The sequence below is a fragment of the Staurois parvus genome, unplaced genomic scaffold (assembly GCF_062004578.1).
Source record: "Staurois parvus isolate SC_StPar_1 unplaced genomic scaffold, SC_StPar_1.0 ptg000183l, whole genome shotgun sequence".
NCBI lineage: Eukaryota > Metazoa > Chordata > Amphibia > Anura > Ranidae > Staurois > Staurois parvus.
Window position 1 is genome coordinate 565,771 of NW_028317979.1, and position 25,774 is coordinate 591,544.

At 41.1% G+C, this 25,774-nt stretch overlaps 1 protein-coding gene across 2 annotated transcripts in view; it reads right to left on the reverse strand.

Annotated features, from left to right (window-relative positions):
* PALMD (palmdelphin) overlaps positions 1-25,774 on the reverse strand; it is an 86,860-nt gene that overhangs the window by 24,594 nt on the left and 36,492 nt on the right. The gene's annotated exons all lie outside the window — the stretch shown is intronic.

The following is a 25,774-nucleotide window of genomic DNA, read 5'->3' on the forward strand; positions in this document are numbered from 1 at the left end:
CTCTTATCACCTGCTCTGTTATTGACTTTATAATAGCTTTGATTATTGTACATGCATTGGGAATTATTTATTCAAGTCAGTTTTATATGTAAACTTTACCTGTTTGCACCACCTTTCCTCACACTGTGTGAGACTGAAAATTTTAAATACATTAAGGGTGTGAATAGGGTTCTGGAGGTAAGTATTTTTGGTATGAACTAAAGATCAAGAACACAGAGATGCCCTCAGACCAGCAGGAGAAAAACTAAGCCCAGAAAGCATTATTTTACTGAAAGATTAGATGATGCTTGCACAGACGTCTAGCAGATGTAGTGAGTCATCAACAGTAAGTGAATTTAAACATCCTAAGGACAAACATATATCTATTATCTATATTTAAATGGTACAAAAAAAAATCCAAAAAAAATTACACAAAATAAAAGAAGAGCAGCTTAAAGGACCACTTGGTGCTTGGACCTTTTTTCTGCCATCACTTTTCTATATTACTATATTTTAGTGAGAATTCTGAACCACGCTCTTCCCCACAACATGGAAACAGCCCTACCCAAAAGTGTTTCTAAATATTGTAGGAAATGCAACTAGCAACTCTGTAGGACTTGGACACAGAAGAAGGTTGGATAAGCACAATCTGACTGCCCCAGGTACCTCTATCATCTAGCTCAGACATGTTAAAATGGTGTATCCCATACCTGGCCAATGCCACTGAAAACTGGAAATCACTGAAGTACTGTAGATGCCATATCTCCACTTGATTCCGGGTCCCATGCTAGGCAGCTAGCCAAATGCATTCTGAACTCAGGAGGTTGGACGCTCAGAACAGGCACCATTCAGAGAATGCTTTGGATTTTCTGAATGAAAGCAAAATGTTCTACGATTGGACCAAGTGGAGATTTTGACGTCACCGCCTGCCTCTCCACATCCACCTCTTTGGAAGCAAGTTGAGATTACTGGAGTATCAGTGTTTAACTCTGTGATTTCCAGTGACATTGTGCAGGTATGGTATATACATAGTTACATTGGTCCAAGCTAGACCAATGTAACTATGTAAAAATATACCATACCTGGAATTCATCTTTAACTTCAGAGCTGCACACTTGGCATTACTGGGAGCCTCCAGGATCACAAGACTCAATGTGTTCATGCCCAGGGAGTGCTCAGGGGCTCTCTGAGTGGAAGCTCCATTGAACTGACATTGAACCCTCAGTCTCCAGGCTGACTCTGCTAGGTCACTCATATCCTTCCCCAGTGAGCCAGTTGCTTCAGACTCCTGTAACCATGTGGCAGTCCAAGTAGAGGAGGATGCATCAACTTTCCTTGGTGTGACCACAATTATGTTTATGTTTTACAACTCACCCTGTTCTGCCAACACACACAGTCTTCAAATTCTGCTCTTATGGACCCTCAGGGCTTTTGTTCTTAACTGATAATGCAGCTGTAAGTGGACAGCTCCAAAGTCTCTAATATTAATGTGGTAGACTCATAGAACATGGAAGACACATCCAGCACTCTGCAGGAAAGTGCAAAACAAACACACATACTGACCTCCATGCTGCAGCATTGGTCTGATGCTGCAGCTGTCCCCTGCTGGCTCTAAGCCCAAGAACTGAGCAATTGATCAGTTCTCGGTCAGCTCGGAGCAGAGAGCAGTGCTTTCCCCCCCCCCCCTTCACTGCTAGATAAGAGGCAGGCACAGATGGCTTTGATTGTCTGCCAAGCGATGAGAGCCAGAGCCAGCTGTCTATCAGGCAGCTGGGTTGATCTGGACCAAAAATGACTGGGATACTTCCAGAACACAGGGTAGCAAATGTAAGTGCACTCCTTTGACACAGAAGCAAAAAAGCATTGTCCATATTTCTCTTTAAGGATTTTCCTGAAGGAACACAGCCAGTTCTTCCGTGTTCTTCCAGGACTAGGAAACACCATCATCATCATCTATCTCAACATGGTGGTCTTGGATTCTTTGTCCCTACAGAAAAAAAGATGTTGTTACTTCCTCTGCAGCATGACACTGAACCCTTCCTCTCAATATCTTATGCCCTTTCTCCTAACTGAGGGATAGTTTTCCTCCATTCAGAAACTGTTGCTGTGCAAATTTGGCTAATATGCCAAACACTCTATACACAGGGTCAGTTCTAGACTATTTTGCGCCATAAGTAAGACCAACTACTTGTGCCCCCCCCAAAAAAACAAAAAACAGTTTTTTTTAAATTTCAAAGCAGAAAATATTAAATTAACAAAACATGAAGCTGCTACATTTCTTTTAATTTGCAAAAATAAGTGCCACAAGATGCCACCAGCACCAATATTAAAGACAAAATCAGTGTCATGGATGGACTGTATCTGTGGCTGGCAGTGACAGGGTGACAGTTGCAGTGAGTGGAAGATGATGGATCCACAATCTGACAGATCCCAGGCTGGAATTCCCCAGGCAATGGGAGGAGATAAAAACACTGTGACAGCAGGCAGCCCAGCACACACACAGAGCGAACACCTGAACTGAGCGATCTCACATAGTGACAGATCTGACACAACCCACCACCCCAACACTGACACAGATCAGCAGGCCCAGCAGGCACTAGAAGAGCAGGCTTTGGGACCGTGATGATATCATCACTCACTGACACATTACCTTCCTCTGTAGGCGCAGCTCCACCTCCATCTCCACCTCCCCTCTGCTGCCCCTCCCCTCAGCTGGAGGATCATTCATGACATGGCTACATCCCACAGAGAGTCCTGACCTGAGCTGCACCCAGGCGCCTCTAGGTGGCAGTGCACCCTAGGAGGCTGCCTAGTTTGCCTAGTGGAAGCATCGGCCCTTCCTATACATGGCAAAACCCTATAATAATATTTCAGTATTTAGGCAGGTTTACACTTCTGTAGAGATTATGTTACCACCCTTCAAGGTTTATTCGATTCAGTGCATGCCAAGTTTAATATTCCTGTTCTAAAAACATCAGTGTCTACAGATAATTCACAGACATTAAAACCCTGTCAGATATAGATAAAAATAACCAAACTGGGATGATGTCATCTTATGTCTATGAGTATCCTAAGCATATCTAAATCCAAAGCCTGAAGGACCTTTTAAAATTTCTGAGTACAGATTAGATAAAAGCCCTGTCAGCTTTATTTGCTACAGTACCTGTGTTCTGTTGGTGAGATTTACCTTTACTTCCTGTCCCATAGCCACAACAGGAAATGAGAGGATTATTTTTTCCAAAGAGAAATACCTTCTTAGTTAGATGTCTTTTTGGATTTTGGATTTCCATTATTTGACTCAACAAACTAAATGTTATTCACAGTTTATTCTGAAAAAGCAGTAACTAAAAAACAATACCATGATATTTATGTTTCAAGATATTTTGAAGAAGGAAACAACAAGTCTCTGATTAGAGATGGATGATCCTGGAAGAAGAACAACATTTTGCAATTCCTCAAACTTCTTCAGTGCATGGTTTACTGGACTCATTCTTCATAGACTCTTGCTCCTGCAGGTCTTGAAATGAAAAAGCATGCAGATCTTTCCACAAATATAAAACATACAGTGGGGAAAAAAAGTATTTAGTCAGCCACCAATTGTGCAAGTTCTCCCACTTAAAAAGATGAAAGAGACCTGTAATTGGCATCATAGGTAGACCTCAACTATGAGAGACAAAATGAGAAAAAAAATCCAGACAATCACATTGACAGAGGTCAAACGTTTCCTGTAAGTCTTCACAAGGTTGGCACACACTGTTGCTGGTATGTTGGCCCATTCCTCCGTGCAGATCTCCTCTAGAGCAGTGATGTTTTGGGGCTGTCGCTGGGCAACACAGACTTTCAACTCCCTCCAAAGGTTTTTTATGGGGTTGAGATCTGGAGACTGGCTAATCCACTCCAGGACCTTGAAATGCTTCTTACGAAGCCACTCCTTCGTTGCCCGGGCGGTATGTTTGGGATCATTGTCATGTTGGAAGACCCAGCCATGTTTCATCTTCAATGCCCCTGTTGATGGAAGGAGGTTTGCACTCAAAATCTCACGATACACGGCCAATTCATTCTGTCCTGTACATGGATCAGTCGTCCTGGTCCCTTTGTGGAGAAACAGCCCCAAAGCATGATGTTGCCACCCCCATGCTTCACAGTAGGTATGGTGTTCTTTGGATGCAACTCAGCATTCTCTCTCCAAACACGACGAGTTGTGTTTCTACCAGTTCTATTTTGGTTTCATCTGACCATATGACATTCTCCCAATCCTCCTCTGGATCATCCAAATGCTCTCTAGCAAACTTCAGACGGGCCCGGACATGTACTGGCTTAAGCAGGGGGACACGTCTGGCACTGCAGGAGCTGAGTCCCTGGCGGCGTAGTGTGTTACTGATGGTAGCCTTTGTTACGTTGGTCCCAACTCTCTGCAGGACATTCACTAGGTCCCCCCGTGTGGTCCTGGGATTTTTGCTCACCGTTCTTGTGATCATTTCGACCCCACGGGGTGAGATCTTGCGTGGAGCCTCAGATCGAGGGAGATTATCAGTGGTCTTGTATGTCTTCCTTTTTCTAATTATTGCTCCCACAGTTGATTTGTTCACACCAAGCTGCTTTCCTATTGCAGATTCAGTCTTCCCAGCCTGGTACAGGTCTACAATTTTGTTTCTGGTGTCCTTCGACAGCTCTTTGGTCTTCACTATAGTGGAGTTTGGAGTGTGACTGTTTGAGGTTGTGGACAGGTGTCTTTTATATTGATAACAAGTTCAAACAGGTGCCATTGATACAGGTATGAGTGCAGGACAGAGGAGCCTCTTAAAGAAGAATGTACAGGTCTGTGAGAGCCAGAAATCTTGCTTATTTGTAGGTGACCAAATACTTATTTTCCACCATAATTTGCAAATAAATTCTTTCCAAATCAGCCAATGTGATTGTCTGGATTTTTTTTCTCATTTTGTCTCTCATAGTTGAGGTCTACCTATGATGCCAATTACAGGCCTCTCTCATCTTTTTAAGTGGGAGAACTTGCACAATTGGTGGCTGACTAAATACTTTTTTGCCCCACTGTATACATGAACCCTTTAACATTTGAAGCAAAAGCCAAACTTCTGTACTATATGAGTGGAACCATCAGTGCAACCATGGAAGTTTTGGAAACCATCATGTGCCTACAACTGCCATCTTGGCCATTCATAATATGACCTTTGTTCCTTTGTCATTGACCACCCTTTTATTGTTAAGATATTAGTACTAGAATGATCAGATCAACCATGACCCTTGCCCTGAGATGAGTAACTTAAGCTCGAGCCATTTTCTTAATTTAGGATTTAATGCTGGTATATATATATTGGTGTGACTAGTGATCTAGTGAATTTTCCATATATTAAGATTGGACTCTAGAGAGGGGAAACGGGGAGTTCAGCTCATCTGTATGGGAACATCTCTAGAGTAATAGGCAGCAATAAAGGTTTGTTCCAACTACTGAAAAAGTATAACGTTCCATTTCATATGCTGACCAGTTACCCACAACTAGGAAAGCACAGTTCTTGTTACAGATTAGTCAACCAGGAGTATGAACAAATAATCCCCACATGAGTGCTGGGGACTGAAACAATCAGCCTGCTAAATCACAGGATTATAGAAGCTTTGGCTTTATAGGATAAATCAGTGATACATGCGCCACCACTTATCCCACATTAGGGAATGCATCCAATAGCTATCAAAATCTCTGCTTAATAAAGAAACAGAGTACTAAACAAAAATAAAGATAAAAATAGCAAAGAATGATCCAAGAAAAAATGACCATAAACAATACCTTGTAATTAAAGTATAATTATGGGCAAAATCAAAAATGTATTTTAGGATGTAGTGTGCCACTAGCATTAACTCAGTGGTTTTGTTTTTCTAAGTCCCTCCATAACATCATTTTAATACCAGTTCATTCTGTCAGTAGAATTGTTGTTTTTTAATTTTTTGTTACAGGGTGAAAACATTGTGTTGTTACCTGGTGAACATTTTATTTCTAAAATAGTGTTTAAACCAAACAAATAAAAGCTGCCAGTTATAAGCCCCCCAGCACTGTTATATGGTTTGCTATGACCCCGGTAGCTGTAAATTTTGCTGGACATTTGAGGCTGCATGTAAATGTGAAAAAAACTATAAAAATAAACAAGCGACATAAAGAAAAGGAATTCATATGCTGAATACTTTCATTATGGGCAATAATCCCATACAGGTACCAGCAGGGGTGTATTTACCACAAGGCAAACTAGGCATTTGCCTAGGGCAGCATTTTTAAGGGAACAGCACTACCCCCCGGAAGAAGGGACATATGCGGCATAGGGACCAGGTGGGATCCAAGAGAGAGGCTGCTTGAGCCCTACGGTAAAGCTTAATATGAGAACCGAGATGGCCACAGCAGTGGGCTGGGTGTTCTGACTGTCAGTGTGGTCTGCTTGCTGACGCGTTTCGGGGACGAGTCCTTTTCCTCAGAGCTCCACCTGTTTTCTCTTTTTCCAGTTGTTGATAACCCTGTCTGAGGAGGGCAGCATTCCCAAAATGCTATCCATAGGCCACCTTTTGCCTTGGTTCGCCCAGCTTCATTCTGTCAGTTGATTCCAGTGTACACTGTCTTTCTCTCTGTTGCCAGGGGTGTGTGTGTGTGTGTTAGTGGAAGGCTCTCTCAGTTGGGCGAGTGGGGCAGGGGTGTTTTTGGTCACTGTCACTGTCACTGTCAAGTTCTCCCCGGGGGGGGGGGGTCTGGTGTTGGTCGATGTCAGGCTCTCTCTGCCAGGGGGGGTGTCCACTTTTTGTGTTGCCTAGGACAGCACAAAACCTAAATGCACCAATGGGTGCCAGAATAAAATATTTTTTGCTATGGGCCTTTAAGTGATATTTTCCTTAGCTGCCTTCATACATACAGTTTAATGTAGTAGGTATTTGGAGAGATGTATTATTAAACACCCATTGAGAGACTGATGAAAGTATTATCAATGATAAATGAGTCTCTGAGTCTCAACCTCTAGTTGGGAACTGCAGACATACTGTAAACACCCTCTTTGCTGGATAGAAGCATCTACTCCAATTTGCAGCTTGATTTATACTTTCTACTTGATTCACAGTAGAGTAAAAACACAATTAGTTCTGACACGGAGCCATAATAGCACAAGATGACCTTTGCATAAGAGTGATGGATTGCAATCTATTAAATGTTTGCTAATGCCACACAGTATATAAATAAACTGATATTCTCTGTTGAAATCTTTAAATGAATATTTCTTAAATTAGGATTTTTTCAGCCAAGAGACTAACCTCTCATAGCATGGAAGGGTTAACAATTTTCCAAAAACAAAAGCCAAATGGCAGCTGTTGAATTTGAAAATCTCAGTCTGTCCAAAGGGTTCTGAGCATTCTCATTAAATGCCACCTTTTCTGTTCAGACTGATCTCAGTCTCATAGCAAACAGTGAGATGAAGGGACTATAGGAAGGAAGGAGCCATCCAAAATTGACTTCTTAGTCACCGGTCATACCACTGCGATTTAAAATCGTGCTTTTTGTGTGTGCGATTTCAGGGTGACTTCAGGTGCGATTTCTGAAGACTTTATTGCAACTTGTGAAGATTTTCAATGATTTTTTGTGATTTGCATTTTGATTTCCATTATATTCTATATATGTGAAATTGCAATAAACTGCAAAAAAAGTAATGTAAGAAAAACTTGAAAAATTGCACTGCAGCAATTCGCAGACACTGACATTCAATCGTTAAGACACTGACATTCACATTCATTAGATGTGATTTCACACCGGTAGGACCGGGCACTTAATCTGAATCTAAAGACCAATGAAGCTGAGTGACAGTTTGGCCTCTGTATTACTCATACATAGTTACATAGTCTGGCTGAAAAAAGGCAAAAGTCCATCTAGTTCAACCATTAAAAAAAAAAAAAGTTATAATCCTATACCCACAGTTGATCCAGAGGAAGGCAAAAAACCCAGCAAAGGATGATCCAATTTGCTCCTGCAGGGAAAAAAATCCTTCCTGATCCCCTGAGAGGCAAATGGATATTCCCTGGATCAAGTTTACCTATAAATGTTAGTATCCAGTTATATTCTGTGTATCTAAGAAAGAATCCAGGCCTTTTGTAAAGCAATCCACCGAGCTGGCCAGAACCAACTCTTGAGGGAGTCTATTCCACATTTTCACAGCTCTCACTGTGAAGAAACCTTTCCATGTTTGGAGATTACATTTCTTTTTCTCCAGATGTAAAGAGTGCCCCCTTGTCCACTGTGATGACCTCAGGATGAATAGCTGTACACCGAGCTCACTATATGAACCACTGATGTATTTATACATGTTGATCATATCACCCCTTAATCTCCTCTTCTCAAAAGAGAATACATTTAGTTCCTCTAATCTTTCCTCATAGCTGAGCTCCTCCATGCTTCATATCAGGTTGGTTGCCCTTCGCTGTACTTTCTCCAGTTCCCCAATGTTCTTTTTGTGAATTGGTGCCCAAAACTGAACTGCATATTCCAGATGAGGTATTACTAATGATTTGTACAGGGGTAATATGATATCTCTCTCTCTGGAGTCTATACCTCTTTCAATACAAGAGAGGATTTTGCTCGCTTTAGAAACCTCAGCTTGGCATTGCATGCCATTATTACTCATTAGCACTCTTGTGCAATTTTCCATATACAGTAGGTGCCTGCAGAATTACTTTGCTGGACAGTAGATGAAATAATAAAAAAATATTGACCACTGAGGCCATACACAAAAATGCTACCTTTGATTGACCAACATGTGGCATCAAAAAATTGTTGTCTCGACCACTAAGCTAGGGTTGCCACCTCATCCCACTCTCCATGAAAAACTGAAATATTACTTTTAACCACTTCCCGACCGGCCGTTGTATATAAACGGCCGGACGGTGGCACTGCAGGGTCGGGTGGCCGTCTATAAACGGCCTCCCCGCACCCTGCTTGTGCGCGCTCCCTGGGAGCGCGCAGCACCGCGATCCGGTGCCCGCTGTGTCCTCCGGACACAGTGAAACACCGATCGTCGGACGGGACCTCTGTACGAGGTCCCGATCATGTGACACTGTACTGCTAGGGTGACAGTATGTAAAAAAAAAAAATAAAAATAAAAAATAATATAAAAAAATAAAATAAAAATGTAAAAAAAAATGTTTAAAAATTATAATTTTTGCTTATAAACTAATTTGGATTTTTTGTTTTTTACTAAAAAGATAACGGAATACATTTTGGCTAAGATTTATGATGAAATATTATTTATTTGCAAAATTTTATAAAAAAAACACTTTTTTTCAAATTTTTTGGACATTTCATTTACATAGCAAAAAAAATACAAATCCCAGTGGTGAATAAATACCACCAAAATAAAGCTTTATCTATCTCAAAAAATGGTAAAAAATTCATTTGGGTACAGTGTTGCATGACCGCGCAATTGTCATTCAAAGTGTGATAGCGCTAAAAGCTGAAAATTGCCCGGGTCAGGAAGGGGGTAAAAGTGTCTGGTCTGGAAGTGGTTAAGTAGACTAAACATTTAAATATAAACTACATATAAGCTAGGGTTGCCATCTCATCCCTTTAAACCTGAACACATATTAATTACACAGATTCTGAGGCTGACGTAATGCAGATAAGGCACTAAGTGAGTTTAATTACCACCTTAATCAGTCAAAGAACCTGTGTAATTAATATGTGTTGGGTTTTAAAGGGATGAGGTGGCAACCCTACACTAAGCACACTACTTTTGATGCAGATCTCTACTGTAACCCATGATCAAGAGCTAATAGTCAGAAAACAATTACATTGAATGGAAACATGACTTAATGGCAAAGTCTAAAGATCCTGCAACAACTATATGAAGTTAAATATTAATGGAAACCTGCATAATGCTTTACTGAGCTACAATACTGTATAAGCGAACAGATTTTATTTTTAGAATCCTCTCAGAAACATGACTACTATAATGAATTCCCCATGGGCAAATGTCTGCAGATCTTAGAGGTCCTAGCAGGTCTGTTCCACACATGCACAACATGATCCCCACTCATTTCTATCAATGGCTCTGTGTGTATTCCACCTAAACAGAACCAGCCATGGGAATGAGCAGGGATTGTGGTATGCATGGGCATTTCAATTACAGTAAATGTGTCCATAAAAGTGTGAATTAATCTGTTTTTTTTTTTCATTTTGAATAGAATAAGAAAGGGTTATAAGTTCCATCACGGTTTCTTTGTCAGAATGATTTAGAATGATTTCCTGAATCGATAGCCACTATCACTGACAAAAAGTGAGGGCAATCTCTCCAGCAAGGACATGACAGCACAAAAAGCCTGGCAAAGGTTTTAACCCTTCTCCATTCTTTTCAAACAGATAAAAGAGGTTATAGCTGGATTCCCACATTAAAATGGTTGTAAAGCCTTACCTTTTTTTGCCTTATTGCATTCTATGCATTAAGGTGAAAAACCTTCTGTGTCAGGGATCCCTCCCAGCCCCCCTACCAGTGCCTCACTGCGATCCAGTGCTGTGCATGAGAGCAGCAGTTCTCATGGCTCTCTCTCTCCCCACTGGGCAGATCGATAGCAGTTGGAGCCATTGGCTCCCACAACTGTCAATTAAACAAGGGAGTGGAGGGCGAGGATTTTACCTGCTGCCTGTGTCTGTGGATGCAGGCAGTAGGGCTCGGGAGAGAGCCCAAATGAGTGCCCCTATAGGAAGCAGATTCCTATGGGAACACTGGATGAAGAGGAGGAGCCAGGAATGCCATCGGTGGACCTGAGGAGAGGAGGATCAGGACTGCTCTGTGCAAAACCATTACACAGAGCAGATAAATATAACATGTTTATTAGATTAATTTGAAAAAAAAAAAGCTTTAGAACCAATTTAAGGTCACCACACAAACCACCTTTTATCACATACAATAGTAGATCTCAAATTGTGGGGTTTACTGCTAACAATACTTTTCACGTCTAAAACATCAATTTTTATACATTTTTTAGCTTTACAAATTATTATTTCTAGATATATCTAAAATGTGTGCATAATATATATAATACCTTAGGGGCTGCTTATAAAAAGATTTGCATAGCTATTCTTCCAGCAAATCTGCATCTGAAGAGCATACATCGTTGTATCAACAAATACAATGTAACAATTTTAGAGAACACTGGAGGGAATTAGCAAATAAGTCCTCATGCACACTTGACGTTTTTACAGCTGCTGTTTTTGGCTTTTGACATTTTTTTCTACAGCTAGTAAACCCCCCAGCATGTTATCCTGTGTGTCCATGCACACATAGACTGTAATCAACATTTTTTGGCTGGAAAAAAAACCCAGGACTAGTGGGTTTCTAGTGGAGTGGTTTTTTTTAGAAAACCAGCGTTTTTGGACATTTTCTTGACCAAAAAAAAATATTTTTTTTGGTAAAACAAAGAAAATTGTGGGAAAACACCACTAAACGCTAAGGCAAAAATGCAAAAAAAAGCTGAAAAACTCATGTTTTTAACATGACTTTACACAGCTAACGTTGCCAGTGTTATCAAAACATCAATTGTGCATGAGGACTAAATGTACCCACCAGGGGCGGACTGACCATTTGGAAACTCGGGCACTGCCAGAGAGCCCGGGGTCAGTAGGGGGCCCCATGAGATGCCCCTGGTACCTTTTTCATAGGCTTATTTGAGTTTGGGCAAGGATACAGGGGCCCCATGATCCCCTATTGCCCAGGGGCCCCATGAGTTGTCAGTCCGCCCCTGGTACCCACTGTTTACATTTTGTGGAAACAATAATAGCTTCTGTATGCCACTCCACATGTGCTTCTTTTTTGGTATCTCCAGATCTCATCATGGGCATGCCCAGGAGTACAATCCCACTCATGTGTTCAACTTATCAAGTAGAAATGAACAGGACACATACTGATGCCGTCACCAATTTAAAACCAGCTTTAATAGAATAAGCAGAGGATTCACTACATATTCCCTGGAATTCATATAGACTGGCATTAGCAGATTTTGTGACAGTGTCTCTCATGATTTTTAAAAATGGTGACGAATGCACGAATGTTATGTACCTGTCTAGAACTTGCACTTGAATTTGGCTCACGCTGTGTAACCTTTAGAATGCACATGATACACTTTTTCATAATCTTTCTGAACCTTTTTATCTCTGTACACCAAAAGAAAGTTGGTCTTAATTAGCTCCACTTATACATTTGGCACAGTCAATGCTACACGATGTAAAAGTGGCACATTCAATGCTACACGATGTAAAAGTGGCACATTCAATGCTACACGATGTAAAAGTGGCACATTCAATGCTACACGATGTAAAAGTGGCACATTCACTGCTACATGATGTAAAAGTGGCACATTCAATGCTACACATTGTAAAAGTGGCACATTCAATGCTACACGATGTACAAGTGGCACATTCAATGCTACACGATGTAAAAGTGGCACATTCAATGCTACACATTGTAAAAGTGGCACATTCAATGCTACACATTGTAAAAGTGGCACATTCAATGCTACACATTGTAAAAGTGGCACATTCAATGCTACACATTGTAAAAGTGGCACATTCACATTCACATGGCACGTCCTCTACACTCCACCGAAACCGCCCTACTTAAAATCACTAACGACCTGCTAACCGCCAAAGCTAATGGCCACTACTCAGTCCTCCTGCTTTTCCACCTCTCCGTGGCCTTCGACACAGTCGACTACCCCCTCCTCCTTACCAAACTGCACTCCTTTGGCATCAGAGACTCTGCTCTCTCCTGGCTCTCCTCATATCTATCCCAACGCTCCTTCAGCATCACCTATAATGCTGCCACCTCCCCCTCTCTGTTGGAGTCCCCCAAGGCTCTGTCCTTGGACCCCTCCTCTTCTCCATCTACACCTCCTCCCTCGGCAAACTGATACACTCCCACGGCTTCAACTATCACCTTTATGCAGATGACACACAAATTTACCTCTCCACCCCTCACCTCACCCCCTCACTCTCCGCATCGCCCACCTCCTGAACGACATATCAGACTGGATGTCGCTCCATTTCCTCAAGCTAAACCTGTCCAAAACCGAGCTCCTGGTTTTCTCCCCAGCCCACGCCCCCCCCATCCTCTCCATCATGACTAGCAACTCCACCATCAATCCCACCCCACACGCCAAAGTCCTGGGTGTCACCCTGGACTCAAACCTTTCCTTTCAACCTCATGTCCAATCACTATCAAAGTCATGCAGGCTCCACCTCCGCAACATCTCCAAGATACATACATTCCTCACCCCAGACACTACTAAACAACTCGTACACTCCCTCATCATCTCACGCCTGGACTATTGCAATTCCCTTCTCACTGGCCTACCCAAGCAAACGCTATCCCCACTCTAGTCTATCCTGAACTCAGCAGCTAGACTCATCCACCTCACCAACCGCTCCACATCTGCCACCCCCCTCTGCCAATCCCTTCACTGGCTCTCGATTGCCCAGCGCATAAAATTCAAATGACTAACTCTGACCTACAAAACCATTCACAACGCCGCCCCAAACTACCTAACTGACCTGATACCCAAATACCACCCTACCCGTGCCCTTCGCTCCTCACAGGACCTCCTACTCTCTAGCTCCTTGGTCTCCTCCTCCCACGCTCGACTGCAGGACTTCTCCAGGACTTCCCCCATCCTCTGGAACTCCCTACCCCAATCCATGACACTGTCACCTACCCTTCTCACCTTCAGGCGCACCCTGAAAACCCATCTCTTCAGGGAAGTCTACCCCACACTCACCTAACAACCGATCTCCTCCACTCCTCCCACCACTCCATCCCCCTCAGCCACTTCCTCCTGTACCACTATCCCCTCCCTCCTAGATTGTAAGCTCGAAAAAGCACTGCCCTCGAACCCCTCGTGTATTGTATTGTTACTGTATTGTCTCATGTTCTGTGCCCCTCGCTATTGTACAGCGCTGAGCAAACCCTTTGGCGCTATATAAATACTGTATAATAATAATACCAGGGGCAGACTGACCATTTGGGAACCCAGGCATTGCTCGAGGGCCCGGGGTCAGTAGGGGCCCCATGAGATGCCCCTGGTACCTTTCATAGGCTTTTTTGGGTGTGGTTTGACTGTGTGAAGAGGACACAGGGGCCCCATGATCCCCTATTGCCCGGGGGCCCCATGAGTTGTCAGTCCACCCCTGACTACTACACAAAGTAAAAGTGGCACATTCAATGCTACACGATGTAAAAGTGGCACATTCATTGCTAAACATTGTAAAAGTGGCACATTCATTGCTAAACATTGTAAAAGTGGCACATTCAAGGTGACACAATGTAAACGTGGTGCAATGTAGAACTATCTGGACTTTCCTGTCTGAACCAAAAGTGTCACAAATGCTTCATGTATTTAGCGCAATACATTAACAGGCAGGATTAAAGCCAGAAACCTGGAGCAGCAGCTTTATTGAATTCCCCCCATTGTCTTTCCACCTCCCAATCCAATGCAATTCACTCCACAAAGGAATTAATCATGAAGATAGGGGAGACTATACATTGTGAATCTTCTGTTCATCATATTAAAGCTCGTTTTACATCAGTGAGGGCATCAATGTGTGTCCTATTCATTTCTACTTGACAAGTATTGTTTACATATACGTTTGTTAATTCCCTGAATTGTTCCATTGTATCTTTTTGTTACAAAGACATGTATTTCCTACGTTCCTCAGCTTCATCCAGTGGCCGTAAGGCAGTATTTTACTATTGCTCAAAATAAAACAGCACTTGTTCAGAAGAAAAAATAGCCCACAGAACATCTGTTTTTACAATTTGCACAAAACAAATGTAGCAGGTCAAATTCAGGTTGCAATGCTGGATGCAATAAAAAGTTTAGCTTTAAAGGATAAGTTCCCCTGTTAGAAAAAAATAATAAATACACATTTTTTTGCAGGTAAAAAAAATGTGCATTTATTATTTTTGTCTACACTTGAAGTTAATTAATTCACGGAAATCAGTGAATGAATGACGTGGCCATGTGGGTGGAGCCCCGTACGGCCACTCTGTTTTCAAATTTGACAGATAGTATGGGGAGACTTCTCTCCGTATTATCTGTAAGAAGGAAGGGTGGTGGCGGCTATGGGAACATGTTGCATGTTCCACCCTAAAAATGGGTGGAACATGTGACATGTTCCCAAAGGTGAACTTATCCTTTAACTATTCCTTACACTAAAACTAAAGCTGGCCATAGATAGATCAAATCTCGGCCAGTTCAGCAGGGACCGGACGAGATTCGATCCCTCTATGGGCGGGCTGGTTGTACTGAAGTCGTTGATCAATGGATTGACTTCGGTACAACCAGCCTGTTGGATTTTTTTTGTGCTATCACTTCCAGCAGCTGTAGCCACCAGCAGTGATCATGGTGTTCTGCCGGCAGGGAAGGCTCCCGCTGGCAAAACACGATAGCGCTGTGGAAGGGATTCCCCCATCAACACTGACTGTGTTGATAGGGGAATCAAGCAATTTTCCAATTGTATAATCTACGACTTACTTTAGTTTTAGCCTTAGATCGACTTTAAAAAATTTGATGTAAAATGTGTGTGGCCACAAGATGCAATGGGGTTTATTTACTAAAGCTGGAGAGTCCAAAATCAGACTCCCTTCTGCATAGAAACCAATCAGCTTCCAGGTTTCATTGCCAAAGCTTCATTGAACAAGCTGAGGTTAGAAGCTGATTGGTTTCTATGCAGAAGGGAGTCTGATTTTGGACTCTCCAGCTTTAGTAAATAAACCCCAATGTGTCATTCTCTTTGCTTTGCTCTGTCTGCTGCATATCTACAGTACATGGAGGAGTTAATCAGTGCACAATACTGAACAATGTGTACTCTGACTGCAGGAAAACATGAAACAGAACAATAAAATGCTAACAAATAGGGTGGATGATGAAAAGGTCAATGCACTCTACAGCTGCTTAGCAATCAATGTTCCATTGGAAGGACTGTATATCTGCAAATCAGGTAGCAATAATATGAGTGCTGTGATAGGATGACAAGCTATAACAAATGTTTTTTAACAGAAACGTTTGATTGTTTTAAAATTGCTTTAGATAGACAAGTAAAGGTTATCCAATTGACCTAAATAATCTTACCTATGTGAGTTAGTATTTTATCAACTTGTTTAGTTTGTAATTTTGTTCATATATGGGGATAACTATATTCACTGATTACATATGCAGACTGCATTTCCTGCTTAGTAGTGATGCACAGTGAGTGTGCCTTGTGAAGATTTTATCCACTATTTACAATATTCACTATATATATTTTTTAATGTTATTGTATCTACTCAGTCCATCCCTAAAGTACAGTAAAGCATGTTATTATATTTCTGTATTGTTCATACTTATTAGGTGCAGCACCCAGCATGTGGTATTCACGTTTAGAGAACTACACATAGGACACGGGTGTCAAACTGGTGGCCCTCCAGCTGTTGCCATCTACGAGTCCCATGAGGCATTGCAAGATTGACAGTTACAAGCATGACTCCCAAAGGCAGGGGCATGATGGGACTTGTAGTTTTGCAACAGCAGGAGGGCCGCCAGTTTGACACCCCTGACATAGGATCTTACTAGTACAGCGTTCATCCTCATACAGCTGCAGCCTGCCATAGACTGACAGGCTGGACGCAGTGGGTTGGATGCTCAAACTGTGCATTCCGGGTGCATTAAAGTGCTGGGAGGGATGCACAGCAGCTAGATGCACCTGGGTGCAAGGAGGGGCCCCTGCCCTACTCTGTTTTATTCCTAAGAAGACTCTGAAATTATTTGCTTGTAAGGAGTTAAGCCGGCTATAAATGGTTTGATTTTCAGACGGTTCAGCAGGAACCAGCTGAGATTTGAACCATGTATGGGCAGGCTGAATGTATGCAAGTTGATCGATCAACTTGGGTACAATCTGCCTGCCAAATTTTACCTGCGATTATCACTAGCGGTTGTTATAGCTACTACCAATAGTCTTCTCCTGGTGGGGGGGGCAACACAATGGCTGGGCGGGAGGGATTCCCCTGTCAACACTGCAAACCCTGGTTGCAGGAAATTAATTTGCACCATCTATGGCCTGCCTTACACACATCTGGGCCCCCAAACTGACCTACAGAAAAAGTTAATCAATGCACATTCACCATTTGAAATAGAGATCCCTACCTATTCTATCAATTTTCTGCTTCATAGGAAGCCACGCCTGTGAAGCTGTAATAAATATTAGGGCCAGAACTATCATTCCATCCTGTGCAAATGCAGATGTCAAACCTCTGAGATATTCTTTATACAGGCGTACCTTGGTTTACAAACGCCTTGGTTAATGTAATTTTTGGTTTATGAATAAAAATTCATTGAAAATAATGCCTCACTTTACAATTTTTTTTCGCAATACGAACGGATTAATTGGTTTTCAGTGCATTTACGAATTCATTTTTAATCATGTCCCTGTACAGTATTTATGCCTTTAAAGTGCACTTTCTAAAGAGTTTTGAACAGATAAAAGACTTTTTTTCCTAGTACCCTAGGAAAGAAACATTTGTACCCTTGCAGTACAGTTAGGTCAAATAGTCAATATGGCCATATTAAGTCAATGGTGTCACAAGTATTTCCTCCCCTTTGTCTTTGGGAATGCCCTGGCGGCAGCTAATTTGACTTTCACTGACAGCTTTCTTCTGGGTTTAAATGAAATTGGGTTTGCACCAAACCAAATCTCATTCCTCATAAAGAGTCTACTGTATTCAGTCAGACCCGACTGGTAGATCTGCTTTAAGACTAGGTTCACACCTATGCAGGTTGTGTTTGAGCTGTTTATGCATCGCGTTTTGCATTTTTGCACCTGTTTTTTTTATGCGTTTTGCTTTTTTCATTTTTTTAAATTTTCTTGTTGCTAGAAAGATTTAAAATGCAAAACGCAGCAAAAACGCAGCAAAAACACAATACATACTTTTCTGCAGCATTTCCATTGAAGTCTATAGAACCAAAAACACAAATTTTTGCATTCCAATAAGTCCCGGACCCTTTCCAGAAAATGATGTGAACATGTCCCATAGGAAATCATGTTAAATGGACTGTATTGCGTTTCTGTAAATGCTGCAGAAAACGCTTAGGTGTGAACCTGGGGTAAGGCTGTCGAAGACATATTCAAATGACAAAGAAGATAAGTTCATCAATCTTTATTTCTGTAGCCAGCATACAGAGAAAAGGGTGTTCTGATAAAAGTCAGCCAGTAAGACTGAGTCTCATATACTATATACTATAAGACAGACCCCTTATATACTGTACATTTGTGGGCAGACAGCATCCAGTACACAAAAATCTTAGATCACATAAATCAAAATACTTTTGTCATTCCTTCAACTAGGAGACACACATGTATAGGGCTAAAAAGCCACTTATATCAAAAGTCTTATCAACCAGTTGGCATGCGTGTTCAACAACGAGTGAAACAACCTTGAACGTCTTACATTATTGTCTTAGTGGTGCTCCAAAATACAGGTGTACCTCGGTTTATGAATTTAATGCGTTCTGCGGGACTTTCATATTGCGAAAAAATTCGTAAACCAAAACATGGTTTCCCATAGGAATGCATTGAAAACCAATTAATCCGTTCCAGAGGTCAGAAAAAAGTAAAAAAAAAAGACTTTTCACTTAAGCCAGCCACAGATGGTTCGAATCTCAGCTGGTTCAGCAGGGACTGGCCAAGATTTGATCCATGTTTGGGCAGGCTGATTGTACCCAAGTCAATCCATCGAGTGACTTGGGTACAACCAGCATATCGGATTTCTACCATGCTCTAGCAATAATCACTGTATTCTCCAGCGCAGGAACAGCTCCCCGCGCACCACCGCCGGGAGAACACAGTGGCGCCTCTGGAGAGATTCCCCCATCAACATGGACTGTGTTGGAAATCGCCTGCTTTACTGTATCCCTTGCGCCCAGGTGAGAATTGCAGAAGTGGGAGCGGGTATCCGTCAGAAAAAGGTACCCAAATAAAAAGACTTTCAAATGTACTAGTGGGGGGAGAGGCAAATCTATTGCTATCAGTCAGCACTCTGAGACTGCATTTAAAGTTTAACTAAACACTTGAAAATACTTACCTTCACCTTCCAGCAAGATGGAGGTTTCATCCCTCACCAGCGGCTGTCATCTCCCCCTGGGCTACTTCTTAATGCCAGGTTTCAGGTCTCTTGATTGGCCAGGGGGGTGGAGGTGACATCATCCTGCGCATGCACACACGAGTCAGTCATTCCAGCACAGACAGGGTGCTGCGCATGCATAGTTCGGTGTACATTCGGTAGACAACAGTGAACAGGCAGGTGTGGTGTTACAGGATAGACATAGCATGTCTCTTCTGCAATAAACAGCCTTCCTGCTTGCAGTGTTTTACAAATCAGGTTTCGTTCCATTTTAAGTTCGATCTACTGGAGATACTATGACATTCTCTGGGGGGTTTGTTGGTTTCTCTGGTAATGTTGCTTCAGCAAAGGCAAAACCCGCAAAATGGAAAAATGTTTATATGCCTTTTATACTATTAACCCTTATTGCTTATCAGAGCTGGATAACAATTATCCCACACACAATGAGATACAGTCCAATTGTATTAGCTGCTAAAATGTGAATTGTACAGAAAGTAGAAGCTCACAAACAATCAAATACTTTTATAGAACCCAGATGAGTTTTTATGACCTAGTGATTAGAAATATGGAATAATTATTTCAGGTACTTATATAGCGCAGACAATTTACGCAGCGCTTTACATATATATTGTACATTCACATCAGTCCCTAAACCTCAAGGAGAGTACAATCTAAGGTCCCTAACTTTCATTCATATACTAGGGCCAATTAATCTACCAGCATGTCTTTGGAGTGTGGGAGGAAACCAGAGTACCTGGAGGAAACCCATGCAGGCACAGGGAGAACATGCAAATCCAGGCAGGTGGTGCAGTGGTTGAAATTTGAACCATCAACTCTAATACTGCCAGGTGGAAGTGCTAACCATTTAACCACTGTGGAATAATTTTAATTAAGGGCTAGCAAAATCCAAGAAAAATAATGTAACATGTTCCAGTTTACCAATCGTTAGACGTGATGGCTGCATTTGTTTTTTTTTGTAGGCTAAGTATATTTTCTGCAAATACAGAAACATATCTCTTGATCTTGTTAGATTCCAGTGCTGTTTTTTCTTCCTGTGCACTGAACTGAAATTTGAAACAATGCTATAAACTTTCCCAGCTATCTTCTGTGAAATACAAAACACCCCCTCCTTATCTATTGTTTATGAGAAGAGGCGAAGGTGTTTGTAGTCTAGGAGAGCAGCCTGCTCCCTTATAAATACTTTATAGTACCGTAAGTCAGCATTGTCAGTCTAGGACAGGAAGTGTGTACCTGGCAGGACCACTGGGTGAAAATAAAGGAAACAAGCCTGAATAGTGGAAACTGATGTATCAACCTGATCTAAGAATAGATACTCTAAGCTGCAATATATTACTTTTGTTGTTGTTTAGATATGCTTTAAGTTTAAGGATTCCCCCCCCCCCCCCGGTCCCGACCAGGCCATTTTTTGCGATATGGCACTGCGTTACTTTAACTGACAATTGCGTGGTCATGCAATGCTGCACTCAAATGAAATTTATGTCCTTTTTTTCCCACAAATAGAGCTTTCTTTCTGCTGTGCAGAGCAATACAAAGCAGCCTGTTCGTGCTGACAGGGGAGAGATCTGTGTTGTTTACACACAGACCTCTCCCTGTTTGCTGTTCCTCGGAAATCGCCGGGTGCCAGTGGGGAATCTCCAGCCAGGACCTGGTAATCGACAGCTGTAGCTGCCAATGATGGCACAGGTAGGGTGGCGTGCGCGTGCCCCCTACCTGTAACTGCAAAATTTATGCATATATATATATATATATATATATATATATATATATATGATTTTGTGCAGCCCTGCAGCAGTAGTTCTGTTATAGGGCAGCGGGGAGCAATTAAGCAAATTGCAGAGCTGGTGACGTGACACAAGTTTAAAACTTTTGATCACGTCTCCTTTTGTAAAATACATTTAGTATCTAGCTATAAAATCAACACTGTAAAATATTAGAAGTTTGAAAAAATAAAGAAAATTAAATTGACCAGAACTATAGTTTTCTTTTAATAAGGCCCAAGCTGGACCTATCAATGCCTCTTACACTGCAATTCAATTCTCTTACACTACAGAATGACTATATATGGAATAACCACAATGTAAAATCTGCAGAAATTGCTGTTTGGATAGGACAGGTGTAAAACCCTATGCCAATCAGACTTCTGTTAACACTAAAATATTATTTCAGATTGAATTCCTTTTCTGAGCCAGGATATGGCCTTTCAGACATCTATGGGGTTCAACTGTGCAGAGGCGGCCAGGGAAAAGAAAAAATTCAGGAGAAGGCGCAAATGATTCCTATCAGCCACAGCAGTCCCTTTCTAATTAGCATGCATCTGGGGTTTATAGTATATACTATCAAGTTTGTGTCAATTCTTTGAATGGGAAAAATGGGAATGGTGGCTGTGACAGATCCAACCGGGACAGGACTTTTGGAGGGGACTGCAGGCTAGCCTCTTGCCTACTGACCATGAGCTCTGGCATCTGAGGGGGCTCTATTCTTTGGAAGATGTGTGCCTGGGGGACTTTTTGGAGCAGTTTTACTTCAGATTCAAGCCCAAGTCTGCTCGAAACACAGAGACTCTGCGAACTGGAGGACCAGGATACAGATTTGGGGTCTCTGTGCCCAAACCAGCATTGCTTCAACCCCCTCCCTCCTAGACCAAGAGACTCTAAGCAGATGTTAATATAATCAGCTCAAAACAACCTGATGCTGAAGTCTTTTGCTGTAATCTGTTTATCAAAGTGTGTTGTGTTCACCGCTGTGTATTTGTCCCATTGTTAATTGAGTTAATCAAGTCACCTACTGTTTTTGTCTGTTGGCTAGTCCTCCTGGAGGTTCCTGCAGAATGGGTTTAGTCTGGTGTCAACTTGACCTCATTATCTAATCAGTGTGGGATGTTTATCCCAATGTGTAATGTTTGTTTTTATTGTTCATGTGGGGACTACACCTAAGCTAGTGTCATCTAGTCCTTGGGTGCAGTGCACAGGTATAATACCTTGGTCCTGTGTACAAGGAAGCAGTTCTCTGACAGAGGCACTCAAGCGGGGTGCCAGGCAGTCCGTCACAGTAGCATTACCTTAAAATCATCCCAAGTATTTTACTTGTAGTTATCAGAATAGAATATTTGAAATTACTGCTATTGTAAAAATATTGTATTCTAATAATATATGGTTACTACAGTTATTTATTTATAGTATTACATACTATAGTATGAATATATGAATATATGCATTCCTTTTTTCACCTTGCCTAGATTTTTTTACTGTCTAGTAGAAATGTAAAGCAAGCCATAGATTATGCAATTGCTCAGTGTTGATGGGGGAATCCCTCCCACTGCACTATTGTATTCTGACAGGAGGATTCCATGCCATCAGAATACAATGATCACTGTTGACAGCTATAGACACAGGCAGTGATTGCACAAAAAAAAAGACAGGCTGGTTGTACTTAAGCTGATCTATAGATTGACTTTAGTACAACCAGCCAGCCCATAGATGGATTGAAATTCAGCTGCTTCCTGCTGCTTGGATCCGTCTCTGGCCGGCCTATGGGTGACCCCAGCAAAAAGAAGACCATCCCTTTAACAGTGGTCAGTTTACAAGGCACTCTGACCTGTGTAAGCAGTCATACAGATAAGTCGTCATGGCCTAGGTATGGAAACGTGCCTAATTACAAGCAAAACTGAACTCAGGTGAGAAACAAAGAATGGGCATGACCTTAACTAGCATAGAGGAGTATTCTAATCACATGAGTAAAACCATGCTAAGAAATCTGCTTAGCACATATTAGCAATTAAGGCATTGTCCTAAGTAATTGCTTCTATTTAAAGCTGAACAGTGCTACTGCATGCACGAGATCTGTGTCATTGTGTCAAAGGGTATCTACCTTATTTAAAGGAAAAGGTAGATATGCTGTTCTAAAAATACTATATACAGTATATACATATACTGTATATATATATATATATATACCTTTATAAATATATATATATATATATATATATATATATATATAGGTTAGTCGCTATGATAGTCTGAATTAAAAAAAAATTAAATGATCAATTTGTTTTCCCGATTGATCTCCTCTGATTGGAATGATCAATAACTATCTAAACTAAAGGCCAAATATCACCGAAACCGTACTCTCCGCTCCTCGCATTACCTCCTGCTCTCTAGCTTCCTTGTCTCCTCCTCCCATGCTTGTCTCTAGGACTTCTACAGAGCTTCCCCCAACCTCTGGAACTCTCTACCCCAATCTATCCAACTATCACCTACTCTGCCCACTTTTAGGTGATCTCTGAAAACCTATCTCTTTAGGGAAACCTATCCCGCCTTAAGCTAATAATGGAATCTTCTATTCCTACTATCAGTTCATCCCCCACAGTTACTACCTTTTGTACCACCAGCCCCTCCCTCTTAGACTGTAAGCTCCAAGGCGCAGGGCCCTCCTAACCCTCTTGTATTGGACTGTCTCATTGCTGTATTGTCTTCCTTTATATTGTACAGCGCTGAGCAAACTGTTGGCGCTATATAAATCCTGTATAATAATAATAATAATAAAGACAAAACTTTTTTTTAGTTTTGAACAGAGTGGAGAGGGATTAGAACACCTGTAAGTTTTCATTGCTGTCTGTGACACCATTAAGTCAAAGTAAAAAAAAATCCCAATTTTTGGGTTGTCCCTGGAAAAGTAATAGAGGGGAAATCTTCCAATGGGGACACTAGTTCTGGTACCTGGGGGTCCCCAATGAATTCCCTTAATTTACAGGGATTTCTTTTCACTTCCTGTTTGGCCATGGGACAGGAAGTAAAGAGAAATCTCCACAATGTGACACAGATGGCAAAAATAGCAACCTGAAAGGGGTTACACCCTTCCCTTGCTCTATCCAACAGGTTTGCCTTTAATTCTATGTTAAATAATAAGTTAATTTTTGCAGGTAAAAAAAATGTGCATTTACAAATTTTTTTTTGAGCCTCGAAAGCATACATAATTGATTGCATGTCTGATTCTGCTATGTAACCTCAGAATCTGATAATGGAATTCATGAACAAAATATTTCAGTGCTCCTGCACTCAGTAGTTCATTTTCAATCAGTTAAACTAATTCAATCTGAATTAAATCTTAGGGCCAGTTCACACTAAATGTGTTTCAGTTGCTTTTTATCTGCATCCAAAACGCACAGAAAGTAGGTTATATGGTTGTCAATGTCATAGTTCACATCAGTGCATGCAGTTCCAGTGTGTTCCAGTTGCAGAAAAAAAAGTAGAACATGCTGCATTTTTTCTGCACATAACTGCGCTGGAACGCAGTAAAATGCATCAAAAACATACCGGAACACACCAAAAGCATACTGGTCGCACATGTCCCGATTAAAATTTAAAAAAAGAGAAGGGGAAAAAAAGAACTGGAACGCATCAAAAACGCATCAAAAACACACCAGAACGTGTCATAAACGCGCATGTGGAAACGTATCCGGAACGCATCTCGACTGCGTTTCTATAGTGTGAACTGGCCCTAAATCAATTGGCAGGTAAGTTATGGCTATTCAATTATTTGTGGATTCAATTGTTTTGATCAAAATCACAGATTACAAATTTTAAGCTCAAAAAAGGATGGATGAAATAGCGTTTTAGTAGCTTTTAGCTCTGTTTAGGAGCGTTTAGGAGCATTTAGCATTTTTTTCTGCTGGAAAAACTCCCCAAAAAAACTGTGCAAAAATATTTTTTTTCTGAAAAAGTTCCTAGACACTGAAGCTCAAAAATGCTAATAGCCTAAAGTAGTGTGCATGGATACATAGGATAACACTATTTAGCATCTAGGAACATAAAAAAAATGCTGCTAACAGCTTCTAGGTGCTTAAAAACATCTGTCATACGTGAGTGTCTATTTATATCATTAGACAATTCTTTCTTTTTTTTTTAAACTGATGTGCGAATGTGAGAAAGCAGCTGTAACACTGTCTACCCACATGTAAGAAAAATATATTTGAAATATATTTTAAAAATATTCTTGCCAACTATATTGCCATATATTTGAAATACTACAATTTTGGCCATATTTAATATATTTCAAAATATGTATATACAGTATATATATATATATATATATATATATACTACATGTTGAAATGCGTTTTTATTACAAATCATATGAAAAATATTTTAAAAAAAACATTTCAAATATGCTGTATGTCTTTAAAAATACAAATCTACATTTTTGGAATGCATTTACAAATATATGTAAAAATATATGGTAAAATGACTTTTTTATATGTTAAAAAAAATCTGAAGAATACATTTAAAAATATATATATTTTTCTTCCATATTGGTAAGCCTGGGTTCACACTGATGCGGTGCGGAATTCACGCGGTTTCTGTGCGAATTCTACACCGCATCATAATCGCACCCTGTTCCTGCGAATTGCTGCGGGTGTGTATGTCAAGTTAACAACACCCTGAAATTGGTTCACAATACTCGGTGCGATGTGCATAATCAGATCGCATGGGTGTAAATACCCAAGCGATCCAATTCTAGTGCGGACAAAAAAAAAAGGTCCTGCACCTTTTTAGGGCAGATGCGGTACAATTTGAGCCATACAAAATGTATGGCTCGAATCGCAC